The following is a 17436-nucleotide window of genomic DNA, read 5'->3' as shown; positions in this document are numbered from 1 at the left end:
GCACCATCACTTAATAAAACATAGAGGCCTATAGAAGATCACAAGGTTCCTTTCATCAATGAGAACTGACATCGTACACAGCAAGCTTGTGCATATTGCATAAAGTGTGTAATCTCTGCTCGTTATCAGAAAAAAATAACATAAACAATATTTGAGTCCAGAACTCAGGAGAGGCTTTGCTCTTGTCTTACCATTTGGGAAACTTTTTGAAGGGGTCCACTGCCAATGTGTTCCAGATTATTGGACAGAATCCACACAACACACCACTGAAGTACCTGTCATCGTTTCCTCTTCTTAGAACACAATCCTAAAACTGTGATTGCTACAAGACTGTGGCAGTCAAATTCAATTGTATTTGTCACACATGCCGAATACAAAAGGTGTAGACTGTTACTGTGAGATGCCCACTTACAAGCCATTTCCAAATAATGCAAAGTTAAACACTAAGAAATATTTGCAAAAAGGAAATAGTAGCACAATAAAATAACAGTAATGACACAATATACAAGGAGTACCAGTACTGAGTTAATGTGCAGGGGTACCAGTACTGAGTTCATGTACAGGGGTACGAGGTAGCTGAGGTAATAACGAGACTATATAGTATCTCTCCTTTCTCCCAGCCTCCAGCAGTAGTAGTATCTCTCCTTTCTCCCAGCCTCCAGCAGTAGTATCTCTCCTTTCTCCCAGCCTCCAGCAGTAGTAGTATCTCTCCTTTCTCCCAGCCTCCAGCAGTAGTATCTCTCCTTTCTCCCAGCCTCCAGCAGTAGTAGTATCTCTCCTTTCTCCCAGCCTCCAGCAGTAGTATCTCTCCTTTATCCCAGCCTCCAGCAGTAGTATCTCTCCTTCTCCCAACCTCCAGCAATAGTTTCTATCCTTTCTCCCAGCCTCCAGTAGTAGTATCTCTCCTTCTCCCATCCTCCAGCAGTAGTATCTCTCCTTTCTCCCAGCCTCCAGTAGTAGTATCTCTCCTTCTCCCAGCCTCCAGCAGTAGTAGTATCTCTCCTTTCTCCCAGCCTCCAGCAGTAGTATCTCTCCTTTATCCCATCCTCCAGCAGTAGTATCTCTCCTTCTCCCAGCCTCCAGCAGTAGTATCTCTCCTTACTCCCAGCCTCCAGCAGTAGTATCTCTCCTTTCTCCCAGTCTCCAGCAGTAGTATATCTCCTTTCTCCCAGCCTCCAGCAGTAGTATCTCTCCTTTCTCCCAGCCTCCAGCAGTAGTATCTCTCCTTTCTCCCAGCCTCCAGCAGTAGTACCTCTCCTTTCTCCCAGCCTCCAGTAGTAGTATCTCTCCTTCTCCCAGCCTCCAGTAGTAGTATCTCTCTTTTCTCCCAGCCTCCAGCAGCAGTAGTATCTCTCCTTTCTCCCAGCCTCCAGCAGTAGTATCTCTCCCTTCTCCCAGCCTCCAGCAGTAGTAGTATCTCTCCTTTCTACCAGCCTCCAGCAGTAGTTTCTCTCCTTTCTCCCAGCCTCCAGCAGTAGTTTCTCTCCTTTCTACCAGCCTCCAGTAGTAGTATCTCTCCTTTCTCCCAGCCTCCTGCAGTTGTTTCTCTCCTTTTAGTATGGTGAAGGCAGGCATGCACACAACCTGCCCCAGCTTGTCGAGGCCAAGCTAACATAACCCTAGCTCAAGCAAGATACATTTAACATTTAATGGGCAGTACTCACACACGCACACACACACACGCACACACATATGCACACACACGCACACACGCACGTACAAGCACAAACACCCGCACATGTGAAGGGTGTAGAATAGTCAGAGAGCGGGGTCGCGAGGTTCAGATACACAGTTGAAGTCAGAAGTTTTGCCAAATACATTTAAACTCAGTTTTTCACAATTCCTGACATTTAATCCTAGTAAAAATTCCCTGTCTTAGGTCAGTTAGGATCACCACTTTATTTTAAGAATGTGAAATGTCAGAATAATAGTAGAGAGAATGATTTATTTCAGCTTTTATTTCTTTCATCACATTCCCAATGGGTCAGAAGTTTACATACACTCAATTAGTATTTGGTAGCATTGCCCATAAATTGTTTAACTTGGATCAAACGTTTCAGGTAGCCTTCCACAAGCTTCCTAAAATAAGTTGTGTGAATTTTGGCCCATTCCTCCTGACAGAGCTGGTGTAACTGAGTCAGGCTTGTAGGCCTCCTTGCTCGCACACTCTTTTTAAATTCTGACCACAAATGTTCTATAGGATTGAGGTCAGGCCACTCCAATACCTTGACTTTGTTGTCCTTAAGTCATTTTGCCACAACTTTGGAAGTATGCTTGGGGTCATTGTCCATTTGGAAGACCCAGTTGCGACAGAGCTTTAACTTCCTGACTGACGTCTTAAGATGTTGCTTCAATATATCCACACCATTTTCCTGCCTCATGATGCCATGTATTTTGTGAAGTGCACCAGTCCCTCCTGCAACAAAGCACCCCCACAACATGATGCTGCCACCCCCGTGCTTCACGGTTAGGATGGTGTTCTTCGGTTTGCAAGCCTCCCCCTTTTTCCTCCAAAGATAATGATGGTCATTATGGCCAAACAGTCCTATTTTTGTTCCATCAGACCAGAGGACATTTCTCCAAAAAGTACGATCTTTGTTCCCATGTGCAGTTGCAAACCGTGGTCTAGCTTTTTTATGCCGGTTTTGGAGCAGTGGCTTCTTCCTTGCTGGACTTGTTTTATTGTGGATATAGATAATTTTGTACCTGTTTCCTCCAGCATCTTCCCAATGTCCTTTGCTGTTGTTCTGGGATTGATTTGCACTTTTCGCACCAAAGTACGTTAATCTCTAGGAGAAAGATCGCATCTCCTTCCTGAGCGGTATGACAGCTGCGTGGTCCCATGGTGTTAATACCTGCATACTATTGTTTGTACAGATGAATGCGGTACCTTCAGGCATTTGGAAATTGCTCCCAAGGATGAACCAGACTTGTGGAGGTCTACAATGTTTTTTCTGAGGTCTTGGCTGATTTCTTTTGATTTTCCCATGATGTCAAGTAAAGAGGCACTGAGTTTGAAGGTAGGCCTTGAAATACATCCACAGGTACACCTCCAATTGACTCAAATTATGTAAATTAGTCAGAAGCTTCTAAAGCCATGACATAATTTTCGGGAATATTCCAAGCTGTTTAAAGGCACAGTCAACTTAGTGTTTGTAAACTTCTGACCCACTGGAATTGTGATACAGTGAATTATAAGTGAAATAATCTGCCTGTTAACAATTGCTGGAAAAATTACTTGTGTCATGCACAAGTCGGCTAGACTTGCCAAAACAACTGTTTGTTAACAAGAAATTTGGGGAGTAGTTGAAAAACAAGTTTTAATGTCTCCAACCTAAGTGTATGTAAACTTCCGACTTCAACTGTATACAGATATACACAGTGCCAGCCAAAACGTTGGACACACGTACTCATTCATGTAAAGGTTATCCTCCTCCTCTTCGTCTGAGGAGGAGAAGCGAGAAGGATCGGAGGACCAATGCGCAGCGTCGTAAGTGTCCATGGTTGTTTATTTAAAAAACATAAACTGAACACTATGAATACATAAACAATAAACGTGAAGCAAACGAAAACCAAAACAGTACCGTGTGGTGAAAAACACAGACACGGAAACAAACACCCACAAACAAACAGTGAAACCCAGGCTACCTAAGTATGATTCTCAATCAGAGACAACTAATGACACCTGCCTCTGATTGAGAACCATACTAGGCCGAAACATAGAAATCCCAAAATCATAGAAAAACAAACATAGACTGCCCACCCCAACTCACGCCCTGACCATACTAAATAACGACAAAACAAAGGAAATAAAGGTCAGAACGTGACAATTCAAAGGTTTTTATTTTTATTTCTACTATTTTCTACATTGTAGAATAAATATAATAACACATATGGAATCATAAAGTAAGCAAAAAAGTGTTAAACAACTCAAATTATATTTCATATTTTAGATTCTTCAAAGTGGCCACACTTTGCCTTGATGACAGCTTTGCACACTCTTGGCATTCCCTCAACAAGCTTCATGAGGAATGTTTTTCCAACAGTCTTGAAGGAGTTCCCACATATGCTAAGCACTTGTTGGCTGCTTTTCCTTCACTCTGCGCTCCAACTCATCCCAAAAATCTCAATTGGGTTGAGGTCGAGTGATTGTGGAGACCAGGTCATCTGATGCAGCACTCCATCACTCTCCTTCTAGATAAAATAGCCCTTACACAGCATGGAGGTGTGTTGGGTAATTGCCCTGTTGAAAAACAAATAATAGTCCCACTAAGCGCAAACCAGATAGGATGGCGAATCGTTGTAGAATGCTGTGGTAGCCATGCTGGTTAACTGTGACTTGAATTCTAAATAAATCACTGACACTGTCACCAGCAAAGCACCCCCACACCATCACACCTCCTCCTCCATGCTTCACGGTGGGAACCACACATGTGGAAATCACCTACCAAAACTCACAAATTTGGGCTCTTCAGACCAAACAACAGATTTCCACCGGTCTAATGGCCAATGCTCGTGTTTCTTGGTCCAAGCAAGTCTCTTCTTCTTATTGGTGTCCTTTAGTAGTGGTTTCTTTGCAGCAATTTGTCCATGAAGGCCTGATTCACGCAGTCTCCTCTGAATAGTTGATTTTGAGATGGGTCTGTTACTTAAACTCTGTGAAGCATTTATTTGGGCTGCAATTTCTGAGGCTGGTAACTCTGATGAACTTATCCTCTGAACATATCCTCTGGAGCGGGACTCTCACCCGGAAGCTTATAAGAAATCCCGCTATGCCAGCCAACAAACCATCCAACAGGCAGTTGAGTGTGAATATAGGACTAAGATCGAATCGTACTACACTGGCTCCGATGCTCGTCGGATGTGGCAAGGCTTGGAAACTATTACAGACTACAAAGGGAAGCACAGCCGAGAGCTGTCCAGTGACACAAGCCTACTTGTCGAGCTAAATAACTTCTATGCTCGCTTCGAGGCAAGTAACACTGAAACAAGCATGAGAGCATCAGCTGTTCCATACGACTGTGTGACCACCCTCTCCACAGTTAATGTGAGTAAGACCATTAAACAGGTCAACATTCACAAGGCCTCTGGGCCAGACGGATTACCAGGACGTGTACTCCGAGCATGCGCTGACCAATTGGCAAGTGTCTTCACTGACATTTTCAACCTCTCACTGTTTGAGTCTCTAATACCAACATGTTTCAAGCAGACCACCTGTGCCCAAGAACACTAAGGTAACCTGCCTAAATGACTACCGACCCGTAGCACTCACATCTGTAGCCATGAAATGCTTTGAAAGGCTGGTCATGGCTCACAAAAACAACATTATCCCAGAAACCCTAGATCCACTCCAATTTGCATACCACCCCAACAGATCCAGAGATTATGCAGTCTCTATTGCACTCCACACTGCCCTTTCCCACCTGGACTAAAGGAACACCTATGTGAGAATGCTGTTCATTGACTACAGCTCAGCGTTCAACACCATAGTGCCCACAAAGCTCATCACTAAGCTAAGGACCTTGGGTCTAAACACCTCCCTCTGTAACTGGATCCTGGACTTCCTGACGAGATGCCCCCAGGTGGTGAAGGTAGGTAACAACACATCCGCCACGCTGATCCTCAACACGGGGGCCCCTCAGGGATGCGTGCTCAGTGTCCTCCTGTACTCCCTGTTCACTCATTACTGCACAGCTATGCACGACTCCAACACAATCATTAAGTTTGCTGATGACACAACAGTGGTAGGCCTGATCACCAACAACGATGAGACAGCCTATAGGGAGGAGGTCAGAGACCTGGTCGTGTGGTGCCACGACAACAACCTCTCCCTCAACGTGATCAAGACAAAGGAGATGATTGTGGACTACAGGAAAAGGAGGTCCGAGCACGCCCCCATTCTCATCGACGGGGCTGTAGTGGGGCAGGTTGAGAGCTTCAAATTCCTTGGTGTCCACATCACCAACAAACTAACATGGTCCAAAAACACCAAGATAGTCGTGAAGTGGGCACAACAAAACCTATTCCCCCTCAGGAGACTGAAAAGATTTGGCATGGGTCCTCAGATCCTCAAAAGGTTTTACAGCTGCACCATCGAGAGCATCCTGACGGGTTGCATCACTGCCTGGTATGGCAACTGCTCGGCCTCCGACCACAAGGCACTACTTCCATCACCTGGGCCAAGCTTCCTGCCATCCAGGACCTCTATACCATGCGGTGTCAGAGGAAGGCCCTAAAAATTGTCAGACTCCAGCCACCCTAGTCATAGACTGTTCTCTCTGCTACCGCACGACAAGCAGTACCAGAGCACCAAGTCTAGGTCCAAGAGGCTTCTAAACAGCTTCCACCCCCAAGCCACCTCACTGCTGCTACTCTCTGTTATTATCTACGCATAGTCACTTTAATAACTCTACCTACATGTACACAATTACCCAAATTACCTCGACACCGGTGCCCCCGCACATTGACACAGACTCTGTACCGGTACCCCCTGTATATAGCCCCGCTATTGTTATTTACTGCTTCTCTTTAATTATTTGTTATTCTTATCTCTTACTGTTTTTCTTAAAACTGCATTGTTGGTTAAGGGCTTGTAAGTAAGCATTTCACTGTAAGGTTGTGTACGGCGCATGTGAGAAATATAATTTGATTTGATTTGAGATGTAACTCAGGTTCTTCCTTTCCTGTGGCGGTCCTCATGAGAGCCAGTTTCATCATAGCACTTGATGGTTTTTGCGACTGCACTTGAAGAAACTTTTAATGTTCTTGAAATGTTCCGTATTGACTGACCTTCATGTCTGAAAGTAATGATGGTCTGTCACTTCTCTTTGCTTATTTTAGCTGTTCTTGCCATAATATGGACTTGGTCTTTTACCAAATAGGGCTATCTTCTGAAAACCACCCCTACATTGTCACAACACAACTGATTGGCTCAAATGCATTAAGAAGGAAAGAAATTCCACAAATGAACTTAACAAGGCACACCTGTTAATTGAAATGCATTCCAAGTGACTACCTCATGAAGCTGGTTGAGAGAATGCCAAGAGTGTGCAAAGCTGTTATTAAGGCAAAGGGTGGCTACTTTGAAGAATCTCAAATATAAAATATATTTTGATGTGTTAAACACTTTTTTGGTTCCTACATGATTCCATATGTGTTATTATTCTACAATGTAGAAAATAGTAAAAATAAAGAAAAACCCTTGAATGAGTAAGTTGGTCCAAACATTTGACTGGTTCTGTCTGTAAGTAGCAGCACTGCTGAGAGGATTAGTGATTTCTCAAGGTGGAAGTGTTTCAAATCGTTTGCAATATTCTGCCCACTGTCATTTTCTGTAGTCATATCTATTAGCTTCATCACTGTACCAGTCCTCTGTACTTTTGCCTTAGAATCAGAAAAAGAAAGAACTGTCCGTGTGCAGATGAATCTCCTCCAAGCTCCAACCGTTGATCAATCCAACAATTGACAGTTCACAGTCTTCCGAGAATAGTAACATTGACCCGCTGTTGCTATTTTAGTGTGTGTGTACTGGCGCATTGACCAGCGTCCAACTTGTCTTCCTCCCTTAACACACTGCACAGCCTGTTGTAAAAACACAGCTCCCTTCAAGCTCAGCACGATAGCCTCTTTCCCTTGGATCTATTTCCATGAGACGGTAATGTATATTTTTACATCAGCTTAAGGCGTGTCCTCCTCTTCCTTCAAACCTGCGGTCAAAAGATCCTCCCAACCTTTAATAAATACAATTCTATCAACATAACAGCCAGTTCCACAGTAAGACTGTTGGACTTCTTCTTCTTTAAGGGTAAATCTGCGATTGCCACATCCTTTTTTGGACTTTTAAATTCATGATACACGTCCATTGATTCTTGAAGATTATAATTTATGAATGCCTTATGAGCCTAGATGAATTGTCTAGCCCATCAGAATATAAGCTTATTGTTTACTCCTTTGTTGGTAAATAATGTAATTGTAAACAAACACTCTACAGTCTTAAGACATGGTTGAAACTGTCATTAGGATCTCATGGAAGGTCAGTCCATAACTTTGTCTATGAATTTGAGAGTGATTCCATTTCTCCAGACTCATCCCTCAGCTATTTACCAAATCAGTGGTGGGGTGTGCCACTTTCTTATTGTTTGAACTGCAGATTGCACCTTTAAGTATAACATCTGTTTAATATTATCTTTGTGTTATCAGTTATCCTGATTACATGGACCATGTCTGAAATAAATAAGCGACAACTCATACCATCCAGAAATGTGTTTTTATCTGTAGTAAGTGTTTAAGGGTATCCCACAGGAGTCAGTTGCAGGCCCTCTTTGTTTTCTCTGTTTTGCAGTGAAGCAGCAACACCTCCGAGTCTGTGGTTACAACCAAGCTGCCTGCAGCTAGAGACAGCATAGACAATAATAATAACCTACTTTCTCCCAGCACTCACTGTGTGATGTGTTATATTGACAGGCTGAAGAGAGAGAGAGAGAGAGAGAGAGAGAAAGGGAGAGAGAGAGAGAGAGAGAGAGAGAGAAAGGGAGAGAGAGAGAGAGAGAGAGAAAGGGAGAGAAAGAGAGAGAGAGAGAGAGAGAGAGAGAGAGAAAGGGAGAGAGAGAGAGAAAGGAAGAGAGAGAGAGAGAAAGGGAGAGAGAGAGAGAGAGAGAGAGAGAGAAAGGGAGAGAGAGAGAGAGAAAGGGAGAGAGAGAGAGAGAGAGCGTGCTCAACCGTGTGTCTCATGTAGCCGTCCCACACTAGGCCTGGCACCTGTTCATGCCCTCCGGGACTGGGACGGCCAAGACAGCTGCTTGGGTTTGGAGTGTGGGGTGGATGGGGATGGATATGGGGGGGTGGATGGGGATGAATATGGGGGGTGGGGGATGGGCTAAACAGATGGGCTGCAGTAGACAGGAGCGGGATGGGGTGGGAGCAGGGTAGGGGGATGCTGTGAAGAATTACCCAGCACAAAAGGCACGTCGGCAGAGCTGAATGGGTAATGACCATGTACAATCCGATGGACGATAATGGCATTGTGGTGGACTGGACTCTGGGGACACTTGGGGATGAGGATGGGGCGGGTGTGTGTGTGTGTGTGTGTGTTATGTCAGCTGGTGTCCCAGAGCAGGATGAGACGGCAGAATAAAAGGAAGCTGGGTCTGTGCTGCTGCTCTGATAAGATGAAAACACTGGACCTGATAAACCCACTTTGTTCTGGTGTGCATCGCTTGCTTACACATCACATCAAGTTTGTGCTGCAAACAACTAAACTAAAAGTATAGTACTTAACTCCATCATTATTCCATTTCAAATGACAAAATATAGTAAAACTTTCATTACTTATAAAACACTGAAGCCTTCAGCAGAATCAAAGGCTAGGAACTTTCATTACTTATAAAACACTGAAGCCTTCAGCAGAATCAAAGGCCAGGAACTTTCATTACTTATAAAACACTGAAGCCTTCAGCAGAATCAAAGGCCAGGAACTTTCATTACTTATAAAACACTGAAGCCTTCAGCAGAATCAAAGAGCCTAAAGGCCCAAAACCTCTTTCCAACAACCAGAGCACTTTTGTGGTCATGTAACTAAACAATGTAGCGTGAAATAGATTTTAGAGCATGTTATCTCAGTGTCCAGGAAGTTTCGTAGTGAACAGTTTAGTGTCTAACGTAGCTAACATCAGTGATATTACCATGCCAACATTTGATCATTGACCCTCATCTCAGATTGTTGATGCTGACGCTAGTGTTATTGTGGGTGTGTTTTCTGTTATGTGCTGTGTGTGTTTGTGTTTGTATGTGGGTGTCTGTGTTGGTGTGTGTGTCTGTGTGTGTGTGTGTGTGTGTCTGTGTTGGTGTGTGTGTGTGTGTGTGGGGGTGTCTGTGTTGGTGTGTGTGGGGGTGTCTGTGTTGGTGTGTGTGTCTGTGTTGGTGTGTGTGTGTGTGTGTGTGTGTCTGTATTGGTGTGTGTCTGTGTGTGTGTCTGTGTGTTGGTGTGTCTGTGTGTGTGTCTGTGTTGGTGTGTGTATGTGTGTTGGTGTGTGTGTGTGGGTGTCTGTGTTGGTGTGTGTGTCTGTGTTTATATGTGTGTGTGTGTGTGTGTGTGTGTGTGTGTGTGTGTGTGTGTGTGTGTGTGTGTGTGTGTGTGTGTCTGTGTTTGTATGTGTGTGCGTCTGTGTTGGTGTGTGTGTGTGTGTCTGTGTTGGTGTGTGTGTTTGTATGCTTATGAGCTACCTGTGTGAGACACCACAGCTTGTTCTTCCAGTCCGTTTCTGACATGATAGGGCTCAGGGCGAACTGTTGAGAGCTGTCAAGCAGTGTCTTCACAAATCTCCTTGGCAATACTATGACATGATGTTTTCTCCCTCTAAAAGCCATCAATCTCTCGACAGCATCTGACAGCTCCACGTCTGAGGCAGCACATGGTGTACACCCACTTCTTTCTCCTGGGCCTCAAGGTCGTTCACTCCCTCCTCTCTCTGTTTATTTCAGTAAGGAGTCACTTTACCTCTGCATAATGAGGATGGTGTGACTGACTCATCGTTTACACCAGTTGATCCATTCCAGTACAGGAAGCAATACTTCATTTATACTTCTTGACTAACAAATCTTTGTAAACTTACAGTGTTGCGCAATTTGTACAGCCTTGAGCAGTTTGCAGAACGAAAAGTATTACGAAACTTCCAGAAAATGTTAAGCTTCTATTGGTTTGGTGGTTGGTCCTATATCATGTGATATTGACCTATTAATATAAGAAAGTATGAAGTAAGAATGGGAACAGTTAGGTTATTATGTAGGTAAAATAATCAATCATCAACGATCAGTTACCTAGTTCAATCATCATCTTGACAGGTAAACAGTGTCCTAACCTTTTAGTTGTTAGACTGTACACAACATCCACATACTATGTACTGTCATACACACACAGCAACACAGTGTTGTTTTAGACCAGGATGTCTCAGTCTGTCCCCTCAGAGCTCATCTCAGTCTGCTGACAGGACCGTTCTGGAGTACTGTATGTGTTGTGGGTGAGGTGAAGTTCACCTGAGTCAGACAGACAAGTTAAACACACACACACACACACACACACACACACACACACACACACACACACACACACACACACACACACACACACACACACACACACAGAGCCCTATATAGTCATTCAGAGCCTTGTAGAGTCCTCTAGAGTCCTACAGAGCCTTGCAGAGTCCTACAGAGTCCTACAGAACCATACAGAGTCCTACAGAGCCCTACATAGTCCTACTGAGTCCTACCGAGTTCTACAGAGTCCTACAGAGTCCTACCGAGTCCTACAAAGTCATACAGAGTCCTACAGAGCTCTACAAAGTCCTACAGAGTCCTGCAGAGTCCTACAGAGCCCTACAGAGCCCTATAGAGTCATTCAGAGCCTTGTAGAGTCCTACAGAGTCCTACAGAGTCCCACAGAGTCCTACAGAGTCCTACGGAACCATACAGAGTCATACAGAGCCCTACATAGTCCTGCAGAGCCTTACAGAGTCATACAGAGCCTTACAGAGTCCTACCGAGTTCTACAGAGCCCCACAGAGTCCTACCGAGTTCTACAGAGCCCTACAAAGTCCTAGAGTCCTACAGAGCCCTACAAAGTCCTATAGAGCCCTACAAAGTCCTACAGAGTCCTACAGAGCCCTACAGAGTCCTACAGAGCCCTACAAAATTCCTACAGAGCCATACAGAGTCCTACAGAGGTCTACAGAGTCCTACAGAGCCCTACAGAGCCATACAAAGCCCTACAGAGCCCTACAAAGTCCTCTAGAGTCCTACAGAGCCTTGCAGAGTCCTACAGAGCCTTACAGAGCCCTATATAGTCATTCAGAGCCTTGTAGAGTCCTCTAGAGTCCTACAGAACCATACAGAGTCCTACAGAGCCCTACATAGTCCTACCGAGTCCTACCGAGTTCTACAGAGTCCTACAGAGTCCTGCCGAGTCCTACAAAGTCATACATAGTCCTACAGAGCCCTACAGAGTCCTACAGAGCTCTACAAAGTCCTACAGAGTCCTGCAGAGTCCTACAGAGCCCTACAGAGCCCTATAGAGTCATTCAGAGCCCTATAGAGCCCTACAAAGTCCTACAGAGTCCTACAGAGCCCTACAGAGTCCTACAGAGCCCTACAAAATTCCTACAGAGCCATACAGAGTCCTACAGAGGTCTACAGAGTCCTACAGAGCCCTACAGAGCCATACAAAGTCATACAGAGCCCTACAAAGTCCTCTAGAGTCCTACAGAGCCTTGCAGAGTCCTACAGAGCCTTACAGAGCCCTATATAGTAATTCAGAGCCTTGTAGTGTCCTCTAGAGTCCTACAGAACCATACAGAGTCCTACAGAGCCCTACATAGTCCTACCGAGTCCTACCGAGTTCTACAGAGTCCTACAGAGTCCTACCGAGTCCTACAAAGTCATACAGAGTCCTACAGAGCTCTGCAAAGTCGTACAGAGTCCTACAGAGTCCCACAGAGTCCTACAGAGTCCTACAGAACCATACAGAGTCCTACAGAGCCCTACATAGTCCTGCGAGTCATACAGAGCCTTACAGAGTCCTACCGAGTTCTACAGAGCCCCACAGAGTCCTACCGAGTTCTACAGAGCCCTACAAAGTCCTAGAGTCCTACAGAGCCCTACAAAGTCCTATAGAGTCCTACAGAGCCTTAGAGAGTCCTACTGAGTCCTACAGAGTCCTACATACTCCTACAGCGCCCTACAGAGATCTACAGAGCCCTATAGAGTCCTACAGAGCCCTCTAGAGTCCTACAGAGTCCTACAAAGATCTACAGAGCCCTACAGAGCCATACAAAGTCATACAGAGCCCTACAAAGTCCTCTAGAGTCCTACAGAGCCTTGCAGAGTCCTACAGAACCATATAGAGTCCTACAGAGCCCTACATAGTCCTACCGAGTCCTACCGAGTTCTACAGAGTCCTACAGAGTCCTACCGAGTCCTACAAAGTCATACAGAGTCCTACAGAGCTCTACAAAGTCCTACAGAGTCCTGCAGAGTCCTACAGAGCCCTACAGAGCCCTATAGAGTCATTCAGAGCCTTGTAGAGTCCTACAGAGTCCTACAGAGTCCCACAGAGTCCTACAGAGTCCTACAGAACCATACAGAGTCCTACAGAGCCCTACATAGTCCTGCAGAGCCTTACAGAGTCATACAGAGCCTTACAGAGTCCTACCGAGTTCTACAGAGCCCCACAGAGTCCTACCGAGTTCTACAGAGCCCTACAAAGTCCTAGAGTCCTACAGAGCCCTACAAAGTCCTATAGAGTCCTACAGAGCCTTAGAGAGTCCTACCGAGTCCTACAGAGTCCTACATACTCCTACAGAGCCCTACAGAGATCTACAGAGCCCTATAGAGTCCTACAGAGCCCTATAGAGTCCTACAGAGTCCTACAGAGATCTACAGAGCCCTACAGAGCCCGACAGAGTCCTACAAAGATCTACAGAGCCCTACAGAGTCCTACAGAGCCCGACAGAGTCCTACAGAGATATACAGAGCCCTACAGACCCCGACAGAGTCCTACAGAGATCTACAGAGCCCTACAGAGTCCTACAGAGCCCCAGGTATGGTCCTGCTGACCACACACTCCCAACTATAACATGACTCATGTCCAACATGACTGTTGGTCAATACGGGCGAGGACAGAGTGGCGGGATCATTTCCTGTTGTTTAGGATAGAGTAGGACAGAGCACTGTTACTGATAGTGGTCAGGAAAGAGATGTTGTCACCCTTTATCTATTTGGGGTGGCAGGTAGCCTTGTGGTTAGAGCATTGGGTAGCTGGGTCAAATCCCCGAGTTGACAAGATAAAAATGTGTTGTTTTGCCCCTGAACAAGGCAGTTAACCCACTGTTCCCTGGTAGGCTGTCATTGTAAATAAGAATGTGTTCTTAACTGACCTGCCTAGATAAATGATTGACGGAAAAAAATGTGTTGTTCTGTTGCGCAACAACTGGAGCCGTCATATGTTAGGTATTTTAATGGGCACGCCTTCAACACAGATCCTATATGGCTGCTGTTTATGGTTTTCATGTTTCATTTGACTGTGACTCAAATAAAACCAGGAAGCCAGAGTTGAATGTATCACTGTTTAGTTGGACTTATTTTTGTATAGTCCAATTACTTTTCAATCTCCTAGTTTAAATAAGCAATTTATACTGTGGAAAAACACCATTAGATATTCCTCATAATTTTTTGGAATAAACATAGCTTTCTCAGTCAGAACACACGAGGAAGAGACATCGTTTTATAATGAATAGGCCTAGGTTATAATCTGGTGTAAATACATGATTATAATATGTTAGAAATGAATTGCTCCAATCTGTATTGATCAAAACTGTATTTTCCAATCCCTCCATTTTGTGATAGCTGATATCATCAATAATCAAACATTTAAGTGGGAGAGACATTTTATTTTTTAACAACACATGCCTTTTCTCGTTCAGTTTGCTTTGTGTTTATGTCCTGGAGTTGCAGTGGTGTCAACAAGAGAGGTCATCTAGCGCCTCCCAGTGGCTAACGTTGGATACTGCAGCTCTCAACATGCGTTCTTGAAAGGTTGCTGTTTAAAAAGACATTTTCCTCTGTCATGTAGTCTCAGTAGGTTATAGATAAGACAGTTTACAGGTTTAAAACTATTGTTTAGCTTCCTTAAAGTCCCCAGCACGAGTCATTCATTAATTGCTGCAATTGTTAAAATGTATGTATTTGTCTTAAAACAGACATTACCGCTGTATTAGAACTAAGTGCTAAGGCAAAAACAAAATGCGGCACCTCTCGGGGTCCCCAGATCAGGATTGGGAAACGCTGCAGTAAGCATATATTTACCATTTTGAACCATTAGCACTTTTTGGTTCTACATTAATGCTCTTTAGACTCTAACTAGACCAAGGTACATTCAGCCAACACAAAAACAAGACAGTTTGAGTAGCAGTTCCAGGCTCCTCACCTTCTGTAAAAGTCTGTAAAAGTCCCTCTCTGCACCATAAACATAATTGAACGTCATATCATGTATAATAATAATAATCCCACATCTGTATTTCTATGATCTAAAGCCTTTGGTCCCTCTGAGATATTACATGCATAGATGACACCTCATCTGTATTTCTATGATCTAAAGCCTTTGGTCCCTCTGAGATATTACATGCATAGATGACACGATCTAAAGCCTTTGGTCCCTCTGAGATATTACATCCATAGATGACACCTCATCTGTATTTCTATGATCTAAAGCCTTTGGTCCCTCTGAGATATTACATGCATAGATGACACCTCATCTGGTCACATCCCATTGATTCTCTCTGTGCTTGGTATCATTTCTCCTATTCACACACCCTCTACACTATGCTAATAACGTCCCTGGGCTACCCGTTGTACCATTTCTCCTATTCACACACCCTCTACACTATGCTAATAACGTCCCTGGGCTACCCGTTGTATCATTTCTCCTATTCACACACCCTCTACACTATGCTAATAACGTCCCTGGGCTAACCGTTGTATCATTTATCCTATTCACACACCCTCTACACTATGCTAATAACGTCCCTGGGCTACCCGTTGTATCATTTCTCCTATTCACACACCCTCTACACTATGCTAATAACGTCCCTGGGCTACCCGTTGTATCATTTCTCCTATTCACACACCCTCTACACTATGCCAATAACGTCCCTGGGCTACCCGTTGTATCATTTCTCCTATTCACACACCCTCTACACTATGCCAATAACGTCCCTGGGCTACCCGTTGTATCATTTCTCCTATTCACACACCCTCTACACTATGCTAATAACGTCCCTGGGCTACCCGTTGTACCATTTCTCCTATTCACACACCCTCTACACTATGCTAATAACATCCCTGGGCTACCCGTTGTATCATTTCTCCTATTCTCACACCCTCTACACTATGCTAATAACGTCCCTGGGCTACCCGTTGTATCATTTCTCCTATTCACACACCCTCTACACTATGCTAATAACGTCCCTGGGCTACCCGTTGTATCATTTCTCCTATTCACACACCCTCTACACTATGCTAATAACGTCCCTGGCTTACCCGTTGTATCATTTCTCCTATTCACACACCCTCTACACTATGCTAATAACGTCCCTGGGCTACCCGTTGTATAATTTCTCCTATTCACACACCCTCTACACTATGCTAATAACGTCCCTGGGCTACCCGTTGTATCATTTCTCCTATTCACACACCCTCTACACTATGCCAATAACGTCCCTGGGCTACCCGTTATATCATTTCTCCTATTCACACACCCTCTACACTATGCTAATAACGTCCCTGGGCTACCCGTTGTATCATTTCTCCTATTCACACACCCTCTACACTATGCTAATAACGTCCCTGGGCTACCCGTTGTATCATTTCTCCTATTCACACACCCTCTACACTATGCCAATAACGTCCCTGGGCTACCCGTTGTATCATTTCTCCTATTCACACACCCTCTACACTATGCTAATAACGTCCCTGGGCTACCCGTTGTATCATTTCTCCTATTCACACACCCTCTACACTATGCCAATAACGTCCCTGGGCTACCCGTTGTATCATTTCTCCTATTCACACACCCTCTACACTATGCTAATAACGTCCCTGGGCTACCCGTTGTATCATTTCTCCTATTCACACACCCTCTACACTATGCTAATAACGTCCCTGGGCTACCCGTTGTATCATTTCTCCTATTCACACACCCTCTACACTATGCCAATAACGTCCCTGGGCTACCCGTTGTATCATTTCTCCTATTCACACACCCTCTACACTATGCTAATAACGTCCCTGGGCTACCCGTTGTATCATTTCTCCTATTCACACACCCTCTACACTATGCTAATAACGTCCCTGGGCTACCCGTTGTATTTCAGCGGTTGTGATGACTGAGAACATTGTTATTGTTTGGATTCTCAGTAAATTCGACAAGCCTACACACATATTGTCATATAATGGAATATTTTGTTTTTCTGCAACATAGAATTTTGTTCTTAGATATGAGACCGTATTATATTACCAGAGTTGAGCAAATGGAGATGTCATTAAGAAAATAATTTTGGTTAGCTGGTGTTTGGTCCTTGTTGTGTCGGTCGTTGTCAAACAAATGTTAGAAACACAGGCTTTCTGACACTGAGGTGTCCCCAACAACGACATGAAATGACTCTTACAATGTCTTCAGATCATCTATGGGTTGTAAAACCAGGGTTGTTTGGTACACAACGACGTGAGCACAACGTTAGCATTCATATGCTCGACTTCATCACAGAGCATTGACTTCTTCCAAGGTCCTTTGTTCTTAATAGGTTTCATCAAAAGGTGATTCCAGGGGCAGTGGAATGTAGACAAACACATTCAACCTCTATAAACATGCTAATGTTAGCCCGGGTT

The sequence above is a fragment of the Oncorhynchus clarkii genome, unplaced genomic scaffold (assembly GCF_045791955.1).
Source record: "Oncorhynchus clarkii lewisi isolate Uvic-CL-2024 unplaced genomic scaffold, UVic_Ocla_1.0 unplaced_contig_12638_pilon_pilon, whole genome shotgun sequence".
In the NCBI taxonomy this organism is placed as follows: domain Eukaryota; kingdom Metazoa; phylum Chordata; class Actinopteri; order Salmoniformes; family Salmonidae; genus Oncorhynchus; species Oncorhynchus clarkii.
This window is presented reverse-complemented; position numbering follows the sequence as displayed.